The sequence below is a fragment of the Fundulus heteroclitus genome, unplaced genomic scaffold, assembly GCF_011125445.2.
Source record: "Fundulus heteroclitus isolate FHET01 unplaced genomic scaffold, MU-UCD_Fhet_4.1 scaffold_43, whole genome shotgun sequence".
NCBI lineage: Eukaryota > Metazoa > Chordata > Actinopteri > Cyprinodontiformes > Fundulidae > Fundulus > Fundulus heteroclitus.
Genome location: NW_023396846.1, coordinates 1,645,148 through 1,663,523, shown reverse-complemented (window position 1 = coordinate 1,663,523; position 18,376 = coordinate 1,645,148). Strand labels below are relative to the sequence as shown.

The window sequence follows — 18,376 nt, the reverse complement described above, 5'->3', positions numbered from 1 at the left end:
CATCAGACTGAGATCATGGATCCAAACATCAGAACCATGTTGGACAGACTGATGGTCCACTGGTCCACAAAGTCCAGCATGGAGACGACTGAACAGAACCGATGTAAAAGTAGTTGTTGTACATGTACAGACCATAAATATGGAGTCCAGCTGGGTTTGATGCTGCCGGGCAGACGGACCTCTGGGAACCTCTGAGTTCTGCTGGTCCACTCTGTGGAGGAACCAGAACAATTAGGAAGGAAGGAAATATTCATCCAGCAGTTTTCATAGATTAATTCCCCAAGAGCTTCACAGTAAAAGTCCATAAGACAGAAAAACTGAAATGAACACGACACAAAGAAGTCAACAAGAGGAAGAAGAAATAAAAAAGCTTGCAGATGACTTTGTAAAAGTATAAAAATTTCAACGCGTGTGTCTGCACTACTTTCAGAAAGGTTTCCTACTCACAGTTCATTCTGAGGCCTTATTCTTAAACTCAAAAGCAAATTTAGAGGAGCAGACTAAAGCTGACTTCAAAGACCTTTTGCTATAAGCTTTTAGTTTGAAGTTATTTCTCTGGATCCAAAGCACTGGGCTGTTGTCCCTCTGTGGACCTTTGTGGAACATTGTGAGGCTGAGCCACAGGGAACCCTCTAAGCTTTTCTTACAGACTACCTACAGCCAGCCTCATCTGATCTTCTGCCCCCTGGAGAGACTTCAGCTCCATGGTATAAAAGATGTACAGCAGAGAGGAGATAAACAGGGTAGAGAAGCAAAGGGCGGCCAGCAGGTAGAAGGATATATGAGGGAAAGGCTGCTGGGTTCGCAATGCGAAGCAGGGAACCGCTGCTATGGCCAGCTCCAGGAAGAGCAGAGCCAAACCCATCAATCCAGTGTATGCAGCACATCCTCTCAGCGCAGTGCAAGCCCATTTTGACTTTTGCGCGTGCCTCGGTTAGAGTGTCAACCAGCTCAGCTAGCTTCTCTGCCGGATTGTCCTGAGTCTTGTCACTTCCAGTCTGAGCTGGATTGTGAGATTCTAGCGATAACTCGGCAGTGAGAGCCTCCTGATCAGAATATGGGAGAGGATGGCCAGAAATGGAGCTTTTGTTGGTTGACATGAAATCACAATTAACGGCGGCTTTGGAGGAACCCTTGAACAAGATGTAGTCGATCCAAATACCTTTCTCAAAGGGGACAAGCTAATTTGTACTGATGAAGAGGTCATCTGCAAATAAAGTCATACCATTTTCACACCCATCAAATTTAGCTGTTTCTACTCAAGAGTCCCTCAGTCCAGTGTAAGACATCAGTAGTCTGCAGCCGACTTCTTAAGGGTGCATGTTGATGTCACCTCCCACAATGACTACATCTGCTCCTGTAGACGTATGGCGGATGAACTGCTGCGGCTCCCAGGCCTGGACCACTCTGTGGGACAGGTAAGACTCCTTCTCTCTGCTGTATTCTGCATACAGTTGTGTGACATAGACGTTTGCAGTCAGGGCCGCCAGATTCAGAATGGCCATTCCAACGGCTTTGCCTCCAAACCAGTCCCCATGGTGAACCATGTAAGCGTAACCGTTCAAAGAGTAGCGATAAAGGGACATGTCAAGGATTTGGAGTTTGGAAAGAATGGCCAGTCCACTTCCTGTGACTCCGCTTTTGAAGTAATGAGAGTTACGATGAGTAGAGGCCAGCTTCGTTTTCAAGTAGAGAAAGTCCTTCTCACTCCACACCTCTTGCAGTAAGATGACTTTGTTAACGGCGTGACTTCCTCATTGCGTTCTGCATTAGACAATGTAGCTCCCATGGAAAAAGAAGGTGATTATTCGGAGGAAGCTGACTCCCTGGTTTAATTCAGAGCTGCGTTCCTTGAAGCACAATGTTAGGAAATTGAAGAGAAAATGGCGCTCTTCACACCATAAGGAATCTTACCTAATCTGGAAAGACAGTCTACTGTTGTATAAAAAGACCCTTCGCAGAGTTAGAGCAGCATATTTTTCATCATTTATTGAGGAGAACAAAATAATCCTGGATTTCTCTTCAGTACAGTTGCCAAACTTACACAGAGTCATAGCTCCGTTGATCCATCCATTCCCATAGCTCTTAGCAGTAATGATTTTATGGGATTCTTCTTAAATAAAATTGATTCCATTAAAAATAAAATAATTGGCATCCTCCCAAACATTATTACCTCGTCCTCAGTAAGTAAGGCAGCGTTGGAGGAATCTTTAGAACCCGTGCGGTGTTTGAACTGTTGAGAAGCAGTAGAGCTTTCTGAGCTATCTAAAATTTTAGCTTCATCTAAACCTTCTACCTGTATGTTAGACCCAATCCCAACCAAGTTGTTTAAGGAGGTATTCCCTTTGATCAGTGGCTCTATTTTAGACATGATTAATCTATCCTTGGTAAATGGATATGTACCACAGGCTTTTAAAGTAGCTGTTATTAAACCTTTACTTAAGAAACCTTCTCTGGATCAAGATGAGTTAATAAATTACAGACCTATATCTAATCTTCTTTTCTTATCTAAAATTCTTGAGAAAGTAGATGCTAATCAACTTTGAGAACATTTACAAACTAATGACCTACTTGAGGAGTTTCAGTAAGGCTTCAGAGCTCATCATAGCACTGAAACAGCTCTGGTGAAGGTCACTATTGATATTCTCATGGCCTCAGATAATGGACTTGTGTCTGTACTTGTCATGTTAGATCTCAGTGCTGCATTTGATACAGTTGATCACAATATTCTCCTACAAAGACTTGAACATACTGTAGGGATTAAGGGGAAAGCATTAGGCTGGTTTAAATCTTATCTGTCGGACAGATTCCAGTTTGTTCATGTTAATAATAAATCTTCCTCAAACTCTAGGGTCACTTGTGGAGTACCACAGGGTTCAGTCCTTGGACCAATTCTATTTACTATATATATGCTTCCGATTGGCAAAATTATCAGACAGCATGGGATTAATTTCCACTGTTATGCTGATGACACTCAGCTACATTTATCCATAAATCCGGATGAATCCAATCGATTACTTCAACTACAGTTATGTCTTAATGACATTAAAAGCTGAATAACTTCAAATTTCCTGCAGTTAAATTCTGAAAAGACGGAGGTGTAATCTTTTGACTTCTTGACCTCAAATAATAAACTTCCTAATCAATCACTTAATCTGGATGGCATTAACTTGGCCTCTGGTAATAAAGTAAAAAATCTTGGTGTTATTTTTGACCAAGACATGTCATTTAAATCCCATATTAAACAGGTTTCCAGAGTATCCTTTTTTCACCTCAGGAATGTCCCCAAAATGTAATGAACCGAAAGCTGGACCCAAGATTCACCACAACAGGTCAGTGACGTTCTTAAAAAGTTTATTATCAAACTGCGGGAAACGGGCGTTGACTCTCACGGCTCGCGCTCACTGGCTGGAACTTCCTGGAGGCAAAGGCAAAGGTTTAGACTCAGTAATAAAGTGAGCGGAGATACTTTTCTGAGAACTGACCTTAAACTAAGGAGAGCCGGGCAGTACAGACCTGCTGCCACGGGAGCCGATCCGTCCACAGGCGAGACTGAAGCCGTTGAGTGGCTGAGGAGGAAGTCAGTCAGACTTGGAGCTTTCCAGAGGGCGTTTGTCACGAGGCAATCCAGGTCCAGTATCGGGGAATCCAGCAATCCAGGCGAGGTACATGGGGAAATCCAAGTGGGGGGGTCCAGGTCCAAATCCAAAATCCGGTACACTAGGAGGCAGTCCAAGGGTATGGGTTCCAGGAGACAGGGGACCAGGCAGGCAGACAAAGGCTAGGAAAAGGCAGGCTCAAAAATACTGGTTACAGGTCGGGGTCAAGTGCTGGGACAGACAGCAAGATACAACGCTGGAAAGTCACTCACACAAGGTTCGAAAACGATCTGGCACTGGAGACTGATGAGGACAGAGCTCTTATGCAGGTGGAGACAGGTGAAACCAGTAGAGGTTGATTGCAACGGGGTGGAGACTGGAAAGGGGTATTAACTGTGAACAGAATCAGCTCCAGTGCCAGAATCATCACACAAAATTAGAAAAAGTCTGTCCAGGGGTGATGCTGAAAATCTAGTCCATGCATTTGTTACTTTAAGGCTGGACTATTGTAATTCTTTACTATCAGGAAGTCCTCAAAATGCAGTTCAAAGTCTTCAGCTGATCCAAAATAATGCAGCAAGAGTTCTGATGAAAATCAACAAGAGGGATCATATTTCTCCAATTTTAGCTTCCCTTCATTGGCTTCCTGTTAAATCCAGAATAGAATTTAAAATTCTTCTTCTAATGTCTAAAGCCCTAATATTATATAATATCAAATATCAGAGCTCTAATTACCCCTTCTGTGTCTAACAGAGCACTTCACTCTCAGACTGCAGGTCTACTGGTGGTTCCCATAGATGCGGGAAGGAGGGTCCTGCAGGGCTGCAGCCTCCCTCGTCATAGCTGATGCTGATGCTTGTATGTTCTTTTTTTGCAAAAAAGAACAATAGAACAATAATAATTACAAACAGATACAATATTGTAAGATGATTTATTTTTCCTTTAGGAATTGATGTTTTGACATACAAGATCAGTTACGTGTTACAGTTGATGCATAACTAACGAAGTGTGCTATGCCTTTAAGAGGAGTTGTTTTGTTGTTTTTCTTCTTCGGGGGTTTTTGGTTGTTGTAGCCTAGGAGTGAGCCCGGGACGGGGGCTGTGTGTGTTAAAGAAAAAAAGTAAGGAGGTTAAATAAACGTCTGGACCGCTACGCTATTCCCTCTCAGTGTCCTGCTCTTTCTCCACCCACGACCTCTAAGATTCTCGTAACACCGAGACAGTTCCTCTCGTAGTGTTACATTGGTGGCAGCGGATGTGTGGACGTTTGCGGCGCATGGAGCGGTGAGCACATGCTACAACTGCTAACCGCACATAGCTCATGCTGCACGTACTGAGCGGTGTATATAGCGGCTGCTGAAGACGGATTTTTTTTCTCTCTCTTTTGTCTTGCTCCACCTTCACCCCCGTCTCTATACTGCCGACAACGGAGACGAATACACAGCCATGGCAAGTAATTTTTGGGATCAATTACCTTTTCATTCTACAAGTACTCGTGCCAGACCTCATTACAGCCACGTTTTCATGGGGGACGGACAAGAAGATTTTTCTAAATGGTGCAGACGTTTCGAAGTGATGGTTGCGGCTGATCCTGATACCACAGCGGATAGTTTGGTGAAACTGCTACCTACATGTTTAGGTGGTGCTGCTTTTAGTTACTGGGATAGTCTATCTGATGCTGTAAAAGGGGACTATTCAGCCACAAAAGATAAGCTGAAGAGCGTTTTTGAAAAAACTGCTTATTTGTCGACTTTCCAAAGCTATATTAATGCACGCAGTCGCCTTCCTGGTGAAGCCCTTCCTGTGTTTGCTGCTGAGATTTGCCGGTTGGTCGAAGAAGCTTTTCCGACTTATGGTGATAATGCCAAACAGGGGGAAAAATTCCGACGCTTTATTGCTGGACTTGACCCATACCTACAGCTGAGATGTCATGAACAGGGCGTGGACACACTGGAGACTGCTCTACAGTTCGCTATGCAGATTGAAACTGCTCACCAAGCTAGTAGAGTGTTCGCTACCACACCTCCTTCACAGCCCTTGTCTACACCACCAGTTTACCCTGCTGTCTTACCTGGATACTCTACTCAGGCGCCTTCACCCGCTCCTCTAGGAGTCCACTCAGCTACTGCAGATGATTTCAAGACTATGGCAAAGACTATTGAAACGCTGTCGGACAGAGTTGAACAGCTGTGGAGGTGGTCAGCAGCACCAAGTTCCTGGGGGTGCACATCACGGACAACCTCACCTGGACTGTGAACACCACGTCACTGGTGAAGAGGGCACAGAAGCGACTGTACTTTCTGCGGAGGATGAGGAGAGCCCGCCTGCCCCCACCCATCCTCACGACCTTCTACAGAAGCACCATAGAGAGTATTCTGACCAGCTGTCTCTCTGTGTGGTGTGGAGGCTGCAGTGCCTTCGACTGGAAGAACGTGAGGAGAGTGGTGAGGACAGCAGAATGGATCATCGGGGCTCCTCTCCCCTCCATAAAAGACATTTCATCTCAGTGCTCTGTGTCCCGAGCCCGAAACATCATCAGGGACCCCTCACACCCCCAACATGGACTGTTCTCCCTGCTGCCCTCTGGGAAGAGGTTTCGCAGCATCCGCTGCAGGTCCACTAGGTTCTGCAAAAGCTTTTTCCCTGCTACCATCAGACTGTTGAACTGCTGAAGTATAAAAACGGACTGTGTACCACACTCGACTCGCTGATTTGCACATTTGTATCGTATCCTGCAAAATCGCTGCTGCACTTTATCCTGAAACGTACTAACTGTTTATAATGCAACTGTCTACTGTTAAACCACTGCTGCACCTTACTGCATATTTGTTTACATTGTTTACATTTCAACTGCCTACTGTTCACTGCTGCACTTTATCCGGAAGTCAAATTGAAACTTATCCTGTAACTGACTGCGATTCATCACTGCACTTCTTATCCTGTACTATAATTCACTGCAAGGTATCCTGTGGAGTTACTGCAATCTTTCTGAGCTGTGTGAAAACGAAATTTCGTTCTGTATGCACTCTGTGCATACAAAATGACAATAAAGAAAGTCTAAGTCTAAGTCTAAGCTACAGCTGGCAATCGACCGCAGGATGCACATCGCCAGGATAGGCGGGACTATGGATTTCGTCATCGGAGCTCTACTCCAGGTGGCTGCTGGGGTGACCGATATTCATCAGATGGATACTATGGGTCTCCTCCACGACGCAGAGACTCATCAGATGACCGAAACACATCTCACTACAGTTCCAGTCCATATGCACAGGATAAACACAACCAACGGGGTTTATGTATCCGATCGGGATCTTCTGAACGCCAGACACAGGACTACAGCTCTGAAACCAGAGGCTACACTAGTCGTGGCCGTTCTCCCAACCGTTATGAAAGTGGTCGCCGTAGTCACTCTCACAGCCTGAGCCGGGTACGTTTTCGGTCTCATTCACATCCAACCCATGATCAGGTAAACTACAAGTAGCTGACAATGAGGGCAAATTGCCAGCTACTGACTTTTCCCTAGCCCAGACTGACAATGACACCTGCCATGACACAGTTACTAGTGACGTTTCGGGTTTGACTGATGTAGAGAGGAGATATGTTTCAGTTGTTATTGAGGACACTGTACTACATGCTTTTCTGGACACTGGGGCAGATGTTTCAGTCATTAGTGAGGACTTTAGAAGAGCTACACCAGTGCTTTATAGAAAACCCATTGTAAAGCAGTTTATTCCTCTCAATGGTGTCACAGGCGATCCCCTTGACTCTATAGGTTCCATTTATGTGAACCTAACTATTGCGGATAAACTCATGACCCACACACTGAAAGTTGTCAGAAACTGTACAAAGTCAGTTATCTTAGGTTGGGATTTTATGGTGGCACATGGCATTACGGTTGACACGCGAAACATGACGTGTAATGTAGCAGGTGCAGCTGTGTCACTAGTGGGTCCACATCTGTATGTTCCCTGCATGATGGGTGTGTCGGTGTCATCCACCGTTAGCATCCCTGCTATGTCTGAGAGGGTCGTCACTGCTACTTTGGATGCACCCCAAAAAGGGTTTTTACCTAACGGCTACATTGGTGTGTTTGAACCACATTATACCGACCAGTCCTCTGCTGGTATGGCATGGACGGTCGCCAGGGTAGAACGGGGTTCTATTTGTGTTAAAGTAGCTAATGTTTCGCATAGTGACGTTATGTTACATGGTGGTACACATGTGGGGCACTTTCATGCAGTCTCAGCAGAGGGCCAGAGTGAATTCACCATTATGGACAGTTCTCTCTGTAACATTGATACTCGGGCAGCTGACATCCCCCGACTGATCCCTCTGGCAGATAGTACAGACTCAGATCTGACACCTTTGCAGAAAAAACAACTGACAGAGACTTTGACTTCCTTTGCAGATGTGTTTAGTCAGCATTCACATGACTTTGGCAGAACTGACATAGTGACACACAAAATCGCTACAAACTGTGACACCCCGATCTCACAGAGAGCTTACCGCACCTCTCCAGCCATGAAGGCAGAATTTCGCCAACAAGTTGAAACTCTTAAGTCACATGATTTGATAGAGGACAGTTCGAGCCCCTGGGCCAGCCCAGTGGTTATGGTGAAAAAGAAGGATGGTTCTTACAGGTTTTGTGTTGATTTTCGTAAACTAAACTCTGTCACCATTACTGATGCTCATCCTTTACCAAGAGTTGATGACAGTCTAGACGCGCTTTCTGGTTCTCAGTACTTTTCTACTATGGACATGTCTAGTGGGTACTGGCAAGTACAAATGGATCCGGCAGACAGACAAAAGACTGCATTTACGACAGGTGACGGCTTGTACCAATTTAAGGTCATGCCAATGGGGCTTAAGAACTCACCTCCAACCTTCCAAAGGCTCATGGAGCTTGTTTTAAGAGGACTTCACTGGACAACCTGTGTCATTTATTTGGATGACATAATTTGTATGGGGAAAACCTTTGAAGATCATCTAGGCAATCTCACAGACATTCTCACTCGTTTTCGACAAGCAGGTTTAAAATTAAACCCAAAAAAATTTGACTTTTGCAAACCTGCTGTAAAGTATATGGGGCACATTGTGTCTCGAGATGGACTGGCGTTGGACCCAGTAAACACTGAACGCATCAAAAATTAGCCTGTTCCACGCTCACCAACTGAGGTGCGTGCTTTTTTGGGACTGTGTTCATATTACAGACGGTTTGTACATAACTATGCCTTTATTGCTCAGCCCCTGCATAGGCTTACCCAAAAACTGGTTGTTTTTGAATGGACAGATGACTGTTCTGCTGCTTTTCAAGCGCTTAAGGATGCACTGACTTCGCCTCCAATAATGGCATTTCCCAACTTTGATCAGCCCTTCATTTTGAGTACAGACGCATCTATTTTGGCAGTCGGTGCCGTACTGTCTCAGACACAACAGGGACAGGAAAGGGTTGTCTCTTTTGCTAGTCATGTACTTTCAAAAACAGAGAGAAAGTGGTCTACATATGACAAAGAACTGTATGCTATCGTGTGGTCAATTAGACACTTTAAACATTACCTCAGTTGCAATCATTTTACTATCATCACTGATCATCGTCCTTTGCTCAGTTTGAGAAAGATGGATGTCACGCATGACCCCACCGGACGCAGGGGTCGTTGGGCATTGGAGCTGGACCCTTACCAATGGACCATCACCCACAGAGATGGCAAGAAACACACGAATGCTGATGCCATGTCACGGATACCATTGGAGCAGGACTCAACTGAGGTGACTGTTTCAGCACAGCCTGGTGCTCCCTTTTCTCCTGTTGGTACAGAAAAATCTGTGTCACTGGCCGAGTTGCCATGCTCCAGCCCTGACCATCCAGGGATGTCCAATGTTGTAACACAAGTGTGTTGTGTGGACAATGAGAGGACACAGGTGAATATGGGGTTTGCCACATTGCAGCAGACATTATCTGATCGTAACATGGACATTGTGACTGCACAACTCTCTGATCCTGTTATTTCTGAAGTGTATACCTGGGTAAGAAACAAGAAACGTCCCTACCTCAGACAGGTAAACGGTAGAGGTCAGAGAAAGCTTTGGTGGCAGTTTCCTAAGTTGTTTCTATGTAACGACTTGCTTTGTCGCGAAGGTCAGAGTGCACCAGGAAAACCTGAAGTTTATCAAGTGTTAATTCCATCTGCACTTGTTACAGAAACGATGCATTTTCTTCATGGTAATCCTTGTTCTGGTCATTACACTGCTGAGCGTACGTTTAAGAAAGCACTGACAATGTGTTATTGGCCAGGAATGAGATCTGACATTGAAAACTTTTGTAATCTGTGTACGACATGTGAAGCTTTTAGAAAAGCTGTGCCAAAACACAGAGCGCCTCTACAATCTATTGAGACGGGCAGACCATTTCAGTTGGTCTGTACTGACATTACTGAACTTCCGGTTACCTCTCTTGGTAATAGATATGTGCTTGTGGTACAGGACCATTTCACAAAGTATGTAAACGCATATGCTATGTCTGACCAAAAGGCTACCACCGTTGCACAGTTACTCTGTGAACGGTATATTCCTGAACATGGTGTTCCTGAGGAACTGTTGTCAGATCAGGGACGACAATATGAGTCTGAAATTATTCAGGCCATTTGTCAGAGACTACAGATGACAAAGAAAAGAACCTCCCCATATCACCCCAGAGGGAATGGTATGGTTGAACGGTTTAATCGGACTCTAAAAGAACAGTTGGCTCGACTCATTCAGGACTATGGAGGTGAATGGGATCGCTATCTCCCTGCTGTAGTCCTTTCTTTTAACTCTACTCCTCACTCGAGCACAGGGTATTCATCGTATTTCCTGGCTCATGGTAGGAGACCTCGACTACCTGCTACTGCTCATGTTTCATCGCCAAAGGTTTCTGATTGCCCACAGAACTATGGTTCAGAACTGGCTACACGGATGGATGCTGCTTTTGAGACTGTTCTTCTCCATCGCGAAGAACAAAGGCAAAAACGAGAGTACTATTACAACAAAGACAAGGTTTAGGCCTTATGCTTGTGGTGATCTGGTATGGATAGATGATCCTGCCACACAAAGACTGAAGCTTTCCCCAAACTGGACTGGACCATATAAGGTTGTTTCTGTGGATGAAAAGGGGCTCATTTACAAGCTGGTGGATGTGAAATATCCTCAGGCTGCGACCAAAGTCATTCACTATGATCGTCTAAAACCTTACCGTGGCTCCACTGACACATCACCCGTAGATGTCACTCATTCTGTATTATCACCAAACAGGGACACACTGCCGAGGTATACCGCTTTGTCGGGATCATTGCCTTGGGCCTTTGACCAAACAGCTACACCTCAGGCATCAGAAACTGTTAGGTCGTTGCCATCTTCACCACAAATCCAGTCTGGACTGGTCTCTCAACAGCCTGCACTATCATCTCCCAGCTTGTCGCCTACTGGGGGTGTAGTTATGACCAGGTGCGGGCGGACGGTTTGGAAGCCACAACGACTACTGTTATAAAAAAAAAAATAATAATAAAAAAAAAAATTAAAAAAAATTGACAGTTGTTCTTGATGGGCATTATTCTGAGTTTATGTCCTGTGTTTTGCAATCCTCAGGTGCTAAGAGTTGCGGATGACACTGTTTGAACAGATTGTGTTTTGGTGTAATGATTTATTTATTTTTTTGTTATGTATAGGATAACTTCATTTGAAATGAGGACATTTCATTTATAGAGGGGGAAGTATGTAAGATGATTTATTTTTCCTTTAGGAATTGAGCTCACTGGCGGGCTCCTTTGATTCTTGTCTACCTCCCGCCAAGAAACTCCTGAAGACTCAGATGGACGAAGCAGAACACCTTGTCCTGGTACAGCCCTCTCTCCTCTCTAAAGATCTGTGTGAACACTCCTGAGTACACTGAGGCTGCTCTGATATCGATGCCACACTCTGTCAGGTCTGATTCATAGAAGATCAGGTTTCCTTTCTGCAGCTGATCAAAAGCCAGTTTTCCCAGAGACTCAATCATCTTCCTGCTCTCTGGACTCCAGTGTGAATCTGTTTCAGCTCCTCCATCATACTTGACCTTCTTAACTTTGGTCTGAACCACCAGGAAGTGGATGTACATCTCAGTCAGGGTGCTGGGCAGCTCTCCTCCCTCTCTGGTCTCCAACACGTCCTCCAGAACCGTAGCAGTGATCCAGCAGAAGACTGGGATGTGGCACATGATGTGGAGGCTTCTTGATGTCTTCATGTGGGAGATGATCCTCCTGGCCTGCTCCTCATCTCTGAATCTCTTTCTGAAGTACTCCTCCTTCTGTGGGTCAGTGAACCCTCTGACCTCTGTCACCATGCCAACACACTCAGGAGGGATCTGATTGGCTGCTGCAGGTCGTGTGGTTATCCAGAGGCGAGCAGAGGGAAGCAGTTTCCCCCTGATGAGGTTTGTCAGCAGAACATCCAATGAGGTGGACTCTGTAGCATCAGTCAGGATCTCCTGGTTCTGGAAGTCCAGAGGAAGTCGACTCTCATCCAGACCATCAAAGATGAACAGAACCTGGAAGTGTTCAAAGCTGCAGATTTCTTTGGTTTCAGTAAAGAAGTGATGAACAAGGTCCACCAAGCTGAACTTTTTCTCTTTCAGCACATTCAGCTCTCTGAAGGTGAATGGAAATATGAAGTGGATGTTCTGGTGGGCTTTGTCTTCAGCCCAGTCCAGAGTGAACTTCTGGGTTAAGACTGTTTTCCCAATGCCAGCCACTCCCTTTGACATCACTGTTCTGATTGGTTGATCTCTTCCAGGTGGGACTTTAAAGATGTCTTCTTGTCTGATGGTTGTTTCTGGTCTGTGTGGTTTCCTGGATGCTGTTTCAATCTGTCTGACCTCATGTTCCTCATTGACCTCTCCAGTCCCTCCTTCTGTGATGTAGAGCTCTGTGTAGATCTGGTTCAGAAGGGTTGGACTTCCTGCTTTAGCGATCCCCTCAAACACACACTGGAACTTCTCCTTCAGACCAGATTTAAGTTTATATCGACAAACTGAAGCAAGACGTTCTAAATGAACAGAAAAAGTGAAATCAGGAAGGAAACCAAATGATCTTCTGAAGATGATGTGAATAAATGTGATTCCATCTCTTCAGACATCAGTAAATGTGTGATTTATCCATCAGGTTAAATCTTTGTAGAAATCCTCTTACTGCTCTGCAGAAGGTCAGCCAGCTCCTCCTGCTTCATCCTCCTCAGGAAGTTCAGAATGATCTTCATCAGTGCCTCTCTGCTGCTGCTCCTCATCTGCTCTTCATCCTCACCTTCCAACACCTCCTCATCATCTCTCTGACTCTCTGAGCAGTCTGGGTCATCTGGACTCAGAACCTTCTGGATCTTCTTCAGCTCCTTCTTCACAAAAGTGACAATGTTGTCTTCCAGCAGCTGGAACAGAATAATATATGAAGGACACATCAGACTGAGATCATGGATCCAAACATCAGAACCATGTTGGACAGACTGACGGTCCACTGGTCCACAAAGTCCAGCATGGAGACGACTGAACAGAACCGATGGAAAAGTAGTTGTTGTACATGTACAGACCATAAATATGGAGTCCAGCTGGGTTTGATGCTGCCGGGCAGACGGACCTCTGGGAACCTCTGAGTTCTGCTGGTCCACTCTGTGGAGGAACCAGAACAATTAGGAAGGAAGTAAATATTCATCCAGCAGTTTTCACAGATGAAATCACCAAGAGCTTCACAGTAAAAGTCCTTAAAACAGAAAAACTGAGCATCAAATGAACACGATACAAATAAGTTAAAAAGAGGAAGATGACATAAAAGGATGAAGACCAGAACCACCAGAACCTCCCAGTAGACATTTTAAAAAGTGGGTCTTGAACTGGGACTTCAAACTGTCCACACTGTCAGCAGATCTGATGCTGGTGGGGACAGTGACCCAGAGCTTGGAGACAGTGGAGGTGAAGGTTCTGTCCACACAGGTCTTCAGGACAGTGTGTGGGACATCCAGCAGGTTCTGATGACTAGATCTGAGGTGGTGTGGACCTGGAGGAGGTCTGAGATATGTGGCTGTGTGTCCATGTAAGGTTCTGTCCTGGATGTGATGGTGAGTATTTTAAAATGGATCCTTTAGGTCCCTGGAAGCCAGTGAGCTCACATTATATCTGTCCACACAGAGACAATCAGAAGGTAAAGGTCCATGAAGGACATCTGGATGTGAGCAGAGAACCAGAGGATCCAGGTAGTTGGAGATGTTTAATGTTCCTGCTGATCCACTAAGAACCAGCAGAACCTCTGATGGTCCACTTCAGCTCAGCTTGGTTCCACCAACCAGATGATGAAGCTTTCCTTCCCTGCTGAACTGCTCTCACAACGCACACAGGAACCAAGTCTTGATGGGTCAGACTGGCTCTAGCAGCTATTTCCCAGCGGGTCGTGGAAATGTGATCCACTGTTAGTCTGAAATGGAGCCAGGAAGCAGCAGAACCTCCTGATCAGCATCAACACTCCAGACATGAAGACATGAAGGTGTTTTCATCAGAACAGGGCAGCTGATTTCTGGAGATAACGGATCAAACCTCTGTCTGCAGATAGAACTGGAACATCTGAGAGCTCACTGGGAGGAACTGGGTTTCTGTTCTTGGCTCTTAAAGAAATGTAACGGGTCATTTCCAGAACCTCAGACCCCGACTGAGGAGACCGGTCCATACTAGGGATGGTGATTGGCTAAAATATCACAACATGATTCCTTGCAGTGAAATCAGGATTTTATTAGTTTCCCAAAGTAACAATAAAGCTGTTGAAGAAAAATCTAGAGAAGCATTTAGACCAGAGCATTTCTGGACCCATTTTAATGAGTTGCTGCAGTTCTGCTAACTTGTCTGAAGCTCAACTGAAATGTAACAAATCCATTGAGATATTTAAGAGCTGAAGAACAGCTGCAGCTCTAAACTCCTGTGAGGGAACAACACCAAGTCTCTGGTTCTGATCCCAGTGATTGTTCCAGCTCTAGCTGAGAAGAACTGAAACTCTTCAGTCACTAAAACTGAGGAAGACTTTCAGATACGATGACAAAACGGTTCAGGAACAAAGAAAGAAAGTCCAGTTGGTTCCATGTTGGATTTGATTCAATCACTATGAATATGGGAGAGGGACTAAACAGTCCAGTTAGCTCATTAACATGGAACAGAACCAATCAGAGTGAGTGTCACGGCTGTTGCCGTCATATTTGTGTTTCCTTCTTTTTTCTTTCTCATTTCTAAGTAGGCTGCATGTTCCTGTAGAAAAACCCGCCTACTTCCTGCTTTCTAGGGTGCCCGACCTCAATCCCCTCTATTGGTTCCACCTCAACCAATGGCTCGTCACCACCTACAATCACCTCCTGCTCATAAGGAGAGCCAACCCGTTAGATTGAGGCAGCTTGTCACAGCCAGTTGACTTGTGTGCCTCGTGTGAACCAGACATTGTTAGTTAGTAGCTGCATTCGTGCTTAGTGGAGTGGGTCATTTAAGTTTATGGTTACCCATTTTGGTTTGTGTTTAGTAGCTTGTGCCAGTATCTTTTGTTGTGTTTGATTTATGTGCATTTATTACCTTGAGGCCAAGAAGAGGGTGGAATTAGGGCCAGAGTTCTTACTGAGTTTTTCTATGTTAGTCTCATTAGGTGTAGTGGGTGCTGTGCTCTCTGTGTTTTTTAGTAAGAATCTCCTCTGTTTAAATGTATAGTTAGGCACAATCCTCCTTTTGAGGATCTCTTTTATTTAATTTGGTTTGTTATTTTCAGAGCACCCTCATCCACCCTCCTTTTGTTTGTTTATTGCTTTCACCTCTTGTTACCAAATAAATTATAATTTTATAATAACTTACCGGTTTCTGCCTATATGTTCTTCCCTAGACCAACAGGGGGTCGTGACAGTGAGCTCCAGTCCAAACTAAATCTTTGACTTTAAGCAGAGAAAAGTGTTTAATGATGGCGACTAATCAATGAGGCCCAAAAGCAAACAGATCAGAGCTGTTAAACATGATGTAGCAGCATCCAGGACGCCTCCAACAACATCCATTCTTTCCACTTTCACTGCTGTGGTTCTGGAGAACATCCAACACACACCGCTTCACATATGAACATAGAAATGTGGGAAAAAGAGCTGAGCTCACGTTAAACACATGTTGGAATAAAAACATTTCAGACTGACTCAGTTTCCACAGTTACAGCAGTTAGATACAGCTCACCTCTCTGAGGATGCAGGTCCTGAAGATTTGAAGTCAACAAAGTGATCCAGTGAAGCATCGCTCTTTAAGGACACACAGCTGGGTTCTGGTTCTGGTTGATGTGTTTCTGTCAGTGTCTTAGGAATCCTGTCAAAATAAAACTTATTTTTAACACATACACATAGAGGGACCAGCTGGTGTCACTCAGCTGGTTGTGCAACACTGACTTGCTGTTTGTCAGAACCCACTGGTACCATGCTGAGCTGCTCTGTTCAGTCTGGATGAAGCAGCAAAGAGGAACAGCAGCAGCTTCAGGACCACTTGGTCTCTTCTGGCCTGATATAGTGAGAACGCTGTGTGAAAAGGGCTCTGGACACTTAGAGATGCTGATCTCACCTCTGAGCGTGGCTCTGGCTCTCAGCTTCCCCACACAGAGTGGTTTTAGAGGGAGGGACTCCCTCCTCTCTGTCCTCACACTGATCCATGCTGCTGAATTCACATCCACATCAGCTCACACACACTTTCTACCTTCACCTGCAGAGGAAACACAAATCATTCATCTGCACATCAACTCTGATCATCCTTTACATCATTAGTGCTGGAAAAAGATCAGCTGCTCCTCCTCTGATTGGCTCTTCTTCTCTGCTTCATATCAGTGTCAGTTGAATGCAGTCAGACAGCAGTGAGAGGCAGAGGAAGCTGCCATCAGCTGCTGTACTTCTACTATCAGTCCACTAGATGGAGCCATGGAGCAACATTTCATCCACTCACACTGATTCACTCTGACTGAACATCAGCAACTATTTTATTTCACAATCATCAAACTCTACAAGTGGATTATCTGCTGCATCAAAACTGAACTATTTAATAATCTGACTGAATCAAACACATTTTAACATTGATGTCATTTTATTTTGAAAGGACTCACAGGAAGCTGTTGTGTCTGACTTTAGTGGGAGACCAGAGGTTGATTCCAGGAAATAAAAACATGAAGCAGTTTGTTGAGTAAAGAAAACAAAGAAACATCAGCTGTTCATCATGTTGTTTGGTTCCAGTTCATCAATAATCTAATAATCCTGTAGATTAGTCTTCAGACAGCAGAGATGAAACTTTGTGCTGAAATCAGAAGTGAACATGTTCTCCAGACATCAGAGAGCAGAAACAAAGAGGAAAGTTCCTCAAGACAAAGTTCTGGTAGGAAACAAAGCAAACTTACAGTTTGTTCAGACGCTCCAAAGTGCTGAAGAACAAGATCTGAACAACAGACTGAGACCAAACAGAACCACCGTAGAACCAGACTGGGTGCCTCACCTGGACAGGTGAGTTCAAACAGAAAGTAACTGAGGAACTTTGCATAACTGATGACGTCACAGCTCACCTGGTTTGTAGTTTTTCTTTCAGACTAAAACAGCAGAGCGTCTGCAGTGATATCAGAGGCAGGTTGATAAAGTCTTGATGAGAAAGGAGAGAAGTTCTGCTGAAAATGTTTCCTGATGGTGATTTTCTGATTTCCTGCTCCAAACAGAGCAGGGTTCATGGTATTTCTACCTTTTCTAAATCTGCTTTGAAATCTTCTTTTGTCATTCATTCATTTATCGTTCTCTCCATCACTTCACATGCATGAGAAGTTAAAGCTATGGATCTATAACTTCCTGTATTAGATCTCTCTTTGCCTGCTTTTAGGATTGGTTGGGCGTGGCCAGCAGATTTTGTAGCATCTCCCTAAACAGAGCTTAGACACTGAAACAAGGTTTACCACTTTGCAATATACTCTAGTTGCATATTCTATATATTAGCTCTACATGGCAATATTTAGCCCTAAAATCCCTGCCTGGTCCTACCTGATGCCGTCAGTATTTGTTCACCCAGAGCAACTCTTTCCTTTTCCATGTTCTTTTTGATGTAGAAAAGCTGATGGCTGGAATATTTGGAAAAGCTTTCCTCACTTCCCTTGTGATCTAAAAAAGGCAGAATATTCATTTTGTATTATTAGTAATATTCAATAGTTTGTTTCTGTTGTAGTTCCATATTTCTGCCAGCAGGGTGCGTATTCACAACTACAAGCTCTACGCGCTTCTTCTTTTGTCTTTTTTCTCTTTGCGCTGATGCCGTTACTGCAGTTTAGAGAGAGTTAGAACAGGAGGCGTCAATATAACTAGTTACTAAGTAAATACTGATTAAAACTGTGTTATATCTTGAGTTATTGATCCTAGGAGATTATCTGCACCTGCCAGGAGGGTTTCTGGTTGCGGGAAATCACCGTGTTGTTGTGTTTTGTCGAGTGAAAACTGCAGTGAGTAATGATGATTAGCGCTTAGCATAGCATGCTAACTACTGCTGATTCTGGCTGATTGCTCACTGATTTCATGGAGAAAGTATCTTTGTTATATTGTTATGCTTGGAGACGATGTTTAAAACCAGCTGGAGACAGATGAAGGTATATGAGTGAATTGAGGATGTAAAAAAATGTGTTTTGTGTAAATTATCTGTGTTAATTGAGCTATTGCTTCATGTGATTTGTACTATTACTATATGCCAACTAATGCTATATAGTTAAGCGAGCT

At 44.4% G+C, this 18,376-nt stretch overlaps 1 protein-coding gene, 1 long non-coding RNA gene and 1 pseudogene across 2 annotated transcripts in view; all 3 read right to left on the bottom strand.

Annotated features, from left to right (window-relative positions):
- Positions 1-18,376, bottom strand: part of LOC118560417 (protein NLRC3-like) — a 70,630-nt gene that overhangs the window by 18,184 nt on the left and 34,070 nt on the right. The gene's annotated exons all lie outside the window — the stretch shown is intronic.
- LOC118560493 lies at positions 504-6,737 on the bottom strand (annotated as a pseudogene).
- On the bottom strand, positions 16,890-17,222 carry LOC118560480. The gene is made up of 3 exons (XR_004929386.1): positions 17,191-17,222; positions 17,029-17,123; positions 16,890-16,928 (listed from the first exon to the last, which is right to left on the bottom strand). It is a non-coding gene; the product is annotated as an uncharacterized LOC118560480 (long non-coding RNA).